At 46.1% G+C, this 6,183-nt stretch overlaps 1 long non-coding RNA gene across 1 annotated transcript; it reads left to right on the top strand.

The window, feature by feature from the left end:
- The first annotated feature begins 2,333 nt into the window (after nucleotides 1-2,333).
- Nucleotides 2,334-3,184, top strand: LOC124659350. Its single transcript, XR_006989548.1, has 2 exons — nucleotides 2,334-2,399; nucleotides 2,918-3,184. It is a non-coding gene; the product is annotated as an uncharacterized LOC124659350 (long non-coding RNA).
- Nucleotides 3,185-6,183: the final 2,999 nt, after the last annotated feature.

Here is a 6,183-nt window from a genome sequence, read left to right as displayed (position 1 = left end):
CAATAAACGGACATAATAAACGAAACTGGCACTATGGCATCTTGTTAATAGGTTAGTCCAATAAATGCCATAATATGATATAAAGTGCATATAAAACATGTAGCTATTGGCATAAAACTAGCATGGAACATAAAAAATTATAGATACGTTGGAGACGTATCAAGTTACCACTAGTATAGATAGGTGGGAACCACGGTCCTTCTGTCATCATCATTTCTCTAAAGTCAACTACGCATTGGAATATTTCCGGTGCCAACTCCTTTGTGTTACTGCTACTGTTGTGTTACTATTACTACTGCTCTCACATTACTGATGCTTTCACATCACCCATATCACACTACTAGAAATAACCTTATAGCCGCACTTATTACCGCCGGCAAGTACGATTCGAGATGGCCGGCGGTAAGTTACCGCCGGCGAGCTGGTTTGGAGTTGCCGGGGTTAGGCCCCTTACCGCCGGCAAGTTGAAACTGAAATCGCCGGGGGTAAGTTGGGCCGAGGGCACCTAAATGGACTTTCTATTACCGCCGGCGATTTGGCCCCGAAAATGCCGGGGGTAACTTTAATACCACAGGCGAGAAGGATTCATTTTCGTCGGGGGTAAACTGAGCCGGTATGCACGAGTTGGACCGAATTTACGGCCGGCGTTTGCTGCTGAAACTCGACGGGGGTATTTGGCCCTATGCCACCCCTTCCACCCCGCACCTATCCCCACTTCTCCTCTCCAATCCCCACTTCTCTTCCCCATCATGTCCCCCTGACGCGCCGGCGGCGGCCACCCAAGCCCCTCCTTCTCCGCCTCCAGCCACCACCGCCCTCTTCTCTCCCCCGCACCCCAACCTCTCTCTCTCTCACTCCTGCAGCCCCCTCCCCCTCGTTCCCACGGCGAACCCGGAGCCGCCGAAACCTAGCGCCGCCAGCCGTCGGCGACACGCGAGCATGGCGACCCCAACACCGCAGGGCGAGGCCTCCTCCTCCGATCCGTAAGTCTCCGCGCCCCGATCTACCCCCCGCCGCTTTCGATATGGCCGACGACTGTGGATCTCTCCGTTGAATTTTTTCACCCGACTCGGGTTCGCCTGCAGGAAGGGGGCGAAGAAGCACTAATCGATGGCGATCCTCGAGAGGAAGAAATCTCCCAACCGCCTCGTCGACGAGGCCACCAATGACGACAACTCCGTCGTCGCGCTCCACCCCGACACCATGGAGCGCCTCCAGCTCTTCCGCGGCGACACCGTCCTCCTCAAGGTATGCGCGTGCCCCGGCTCCTTCCTCCCCCTTTCTCGAGGTCCAAATCAGACGGCCTCGCTTGTTGATTGTGCCGCCGATCTAGGAATTCGGGTGTCGTTTAGAGTGATGCAGGTAGCTGACGGTGCTGGTTAAGAGTTTAGGCCGCGAATCTGTAGGGAAAACCTTAGCTTTTCTGGTTTAGTCGCCCCTGTTTGCTTTGGCTGGTGGAAAATTTAGTCTTTGCCGAGGGATTGTTAGGGATCTACTGGCTGATGCCTAGGTCTACAGATTACTGCCTTGTTGTGGTGAAAAGTTCTTAGATTCCGAGGTCGGTCTCAGTATTCAGTAATTACGATCCTACTGTGTTTTTGAATGCTCTGCTATGCTTTATTTGCTCATGTGTTCTGAAGAAGTTTGTGCATACCCAAACGATTGTCTAATTTAGCATACATGTACCAGATGGCTATCATGTGCACCTTGGCACCATCCTGTCTGGCCTGTTGTGCAACTTTTGATAAAGTAGGCAATGTTTATAGACATGTTATTACACTTGGATTTCTCGGCAACTTGGCCTGTTGTGCAACTTTTTGTGACTAGTCTTTTTATTCATTAGTTCTGTCAGCTGCGGACTATAAATTATACAGTGAGGCAGCATATGAAAATACTCCAAACATACGCTGTATTTTTTTAGTTGCGACTGAAAAAAGAGATATATAATCATAATGGTAAATTGGTCATGGTACAGTACTACTTGCTAGTGTCAGTCTTTTTATTGCTTTGTGTTGGAGTAACTGAAATAAATTTAGTGCTTGAATGCAGTTAGCTGAACTTGCTTAATAGAAATTTAGTATAGCGTCCGCCGCGATCTGCGCCCAGTTCGCGACAGGTGTGTGCTCCTTCTCGCCTTGCTCGATCTGATATGATATAAGCCGCCGAGATCTGCGAGTGGTACATGCTGATGTTTTCCATCTGATAAGGTTTAGAAATAAACATGCCCGTACCAGCGATTTTGTGTTATATTGTCTTATTTCACAATGCTTCATCCATCTTATCAGTTGAATGATAATACTTCTTTGTTGCTTTCCTCAGTTAAGACAAGAGATGTAGAACTGAACTGGGTTGAACAAGCTTGAAGATAATTTTCTGAATTTGATCTTATACTGAGATAAGTAAGTGCCTTGCGGTTCTAGCTCCTTTGTTCTGAGATCATATGTTCTGCAATCCTCTCATTCTGCCTTCCTATTTTTAGAACTAGCTAAATGATTATTCCATGCTTTTTCAGTTGTATTTCAGTTTTGAATTAAACCTGACACAGTACATGATTCACCTTTTTATTTGCTATCATGTTCATTAGGTCATTCATCTGCTTTGAGATGATCTGAACACTTTACAATTTACAAACCTGTTTAGTCTGAAATGCCAGTCACATCACATATATTAGCTTACTTTTGTGTCTCATGGGTAGTCTGAAACTCCCATGCATTTCATTTACCGCTCTTCTTCAGACTTGCCATTAGTGTTTTCTGTAGCATACTCCTGGATAATAATTCAGTAGCAGTAGTTGGTAGTAATAGCAGGAAGATATTCCTTACTTTTTTTTCTTTCAAATTGCCTTCTAAACATAAATGCTGCCATGGTAACTCGTTAGATGGCAGGTCACTTATGTTGTTTTTTCATGATGTTGCAGTGTTGTTTGGCCGGAATCGGAGACGAACATGGCGGAGGCGAGCAGCAAGGAGAAGCAGCCCCTAGGTGCTCCTGGACAGCGAGGAAGAGGATCGAGCGGAGCGCGATCTGGGGATCATGGAGTGAACCTAGAGGAATATTGTGTGCGGAGGAGCACGTCGGAGCAAAATTGTAATTACTGTTCAGTTTAAATACAATTATGTAGAGAAACTTTGGATCGTATAGAATAAAGAGCGTATAGAATAAAGAGTGAATTTGTTTTTATTCTTTATCTGAAGGTTTTGTGATTTAATGTCAGTTTTTTTTAAATCCTAAAATACATACCGCTGGCACATAGGGCTGTTTGCCGGTGGTAACTAAAATTACCGCTGGCGAGTTGGGAGATGCCGGTGGTACCTATTACCGCCGGCGAGTTGGGAAAACTGCCGGGGGTATTTCCACCTTACCGCTGGCACTTACGAATATGCCGGCGGTAGCACTTTACCACCGGCGAGGTTATCGCCGGCGAATTCGAAAATGCCGGCGGTAAGCCTTTTCAGGATGCCGGCGGTAAGCCTTTTCCTAGTAGTATCATTAGTGCTTTTCCAGGTGCAGCTGAATTGACAACTCCGTTGTTAAGGATTATAAGTATTCTTTACCTTCTCTTGTGTCGAATCAATAAATTTGGGTTTTACTTCCCTCGAAGACTGTTGTGATCCCCTATACTTGTGGGTCATTAACTATCAAGGGGGCCAATTGATACGTCTCCAACGTACCTATAATTTCTGATGTTCCATGCTTGTTTTATGACAATACTTACATGTTTTGCTCGCACTTTATAATGTTTTTATGCGTTTTCCGGAACTAACCTATTAACAAGATGCCGAAGTGCCAGTTCCTATTTTCTGCTGTTTTTGGTTCCAGAAAGGCTGTTCGGGCAATATTCTCGGAATTGGACGAAATCAATGCCCAGAACCTTATTTTTCCCGGAAGCTTCCAGAGAGTCAGAGAGGACCAGAGGGGAGCCCTGGGGGGCCCCACACGTGGTGGCGGCGCGGCCCAAGGGGGGGCGCGCCCCCCTACTATGAGGGGGCCCCGTGGCCCCTCGGACTCCGCATCTTCGCCTATAAGAGTCCTTTCGACCTAAAAACGCGATACCAATTGACGAAACTCCAGAAAGACTCCAGGCGTGCCGCCACCATCGCGAAACTCCGTTTCAGGGGACAGAAGTCTCTGTTCCGGCACCCTGCCGTGACGGGGAAGTGCCCCCGGAAGCCATCTCCATCAACGCCACCGCCTCCATCATGCTTTGTGAGTAGTTCCCCCATGGACTACGGGTTCTAGCTGTAGCTAGTTGGTATTCTCTCCCCCATGTACTTCAATACAATGATCTCATGAGCTGCCTTACATGATTGAGATTCATCTGATGTAATCGGTATTGTGTTTGTTGGGATCCGATGGATTGTTACATTATGATTAGTCTATCTATAAAGTTTGTGAAGTTATTGTTGTTGCAATCTTGTTGTGTTTAATGCTTGTCACTAGGGCCCGAGTGGCATGATCTTAGATTTAAGCTCTATACTTATTGCTTAGATTGTATCTACAAATTGTTTGCACATGTCTATGTCCGGAACCCGAGGCCCCAGAGTGACAACAACTGGGATAACTGGAGGGGAAGGCGTAGGTATGAGGATCACATGTTTTCACGGAGTGTTAATGCTTTGCTTCGGTGCTCTATTAAAAGGAGTACCTTAATTTCCAGTAGATTCCCTAGAGGCCCGGCTGCCACCGGCTGGTAGGACAAAAGATGTTGTACAAGTTTCTCATTGCGAGCACGTATGACTATATATGGAAAACATGCCTACATGATTAATAATCTTGATGTTCCGTCTTAATGCTATTTCAATCCTATCAATTGCCCAACTGTAATTTGTTCACCCAACACTTGTTATTGGAGAGTTACCACTAGTGTAGATAGCTGGGAACCCCGGTCCATCTCTCATCATCATATACTCGTTCTATATGTCATTGGAAGTAGTATCAACTATTTTCTGGTGCCATTGCCTCTGTGTTACTGTTATTCGTCTGCTGTGTTACTGTTACTATTGCTCTCATATTACTGTTGCTTTCACATCACCCCTGTTACTAGTGCTTTTCCAGGTGCAGCTGAATTGACAACTCAGTTGTTAAGGCTTATAGGTATTCTTTACATCCCCTTGTGTCGAATCAATAAATTGGGTTTTACTTCCCTCGAAGACTGTTGCGATCCCCTATACTTGTGGGTTATCACCAATCAAGGTAATTTTCGTTTCAGGGGTGCCGACTGAGCTATTTTCTACAGATTAGACCTTGTAATCATCACTAAACCAAGCAATTTTTCTTGCTGCAGGTTGGCATGGGGAGGGCCAGGGCCCCTGCTGGCCCCTAGCTCCGCCACTGTCGCCATCATGCCATTGTTGGATTCCCTCTTAGAAACCGCTAGCCAGACCACCACCATCCCAGAGCTGTTGCTCTTGGGAATCTATGCTCAGTCTTGGACGCAACTCATATCTAGTGTTATCGCAGTGAACTAGACTGGAGATCCTCTGTCGCGGGAAAAACTAGGAGGTGAGATCCCGACATCCCTTCGTCGGCCATCCACCATCCACAAGAGGGGCTTTACTAGTCGGCCGGCTTCCTCCGGTGGCGGCGGGGAGATTGAATGGAGGAGGGACGGGGCGTCGGCTAGGGTTTCGCCTAAAACACCCCCAGGAGCTATGCGGGGAGATCTGTTTTTTCGATAAAGGAGCATAGCCCTAGCCTCTGCATCAATATATGCACATGGCTTGCTTTATTAATAAAAAGTATCAAGTTACTTATTACAATCACGGAAAAGTTAAGATCGATACATGAATCAACCAAATAAAAATATGGCAAACAGAAAAGCTATGCATTTGCTATTATATCAAGCACCCAGTAGCCTGGAAAAAGAAGTCCTGAGCAAACACTAGCACCCGGTTGCATCCAATAACCATATCCTCCCGCTGCTCCAACGGAAGAAGGAAAACCCATTGCTGAATTGAATGAGCAGCTCGCTAGATAACCTGTAAAAAATTAGTTCCACTTTATTTGTTAAAGATAATATTATTTCTAGTCCGCCAGATAGCCCAACAAAGAGCCGAAACACCAATCCGAATTTTCTGTTTGTCATCTTTCCTCACACCATTCAGCCATCTACCAAACATATTAGTAATATTAACTGGTGGAGAAATGTTATATGTAAGGTACATCATACGCCATATTATCTTC

This window comes from Lolium rigidum, chromosome 6 (assembly GCF_022539505.1).
Source record: "Lolium rigidum isolate FL_2022 chromosome 6, APGP_CSIRO_Lrig_0.1, whole genome shotgun sequence".
In the NCBI taxonomy this organism is placed as follows: domain Eukaryota; kingdom Viridiplantae; phylum Streptophyta; class Magnoliopsida; order Poales; family Poaceae; genus Lolium; species Lolium rigidum.
Note: the sequence above shows the minus strand (reverse complement) of the source record. Positions and strands in the feature narration are given on the sequence as shown.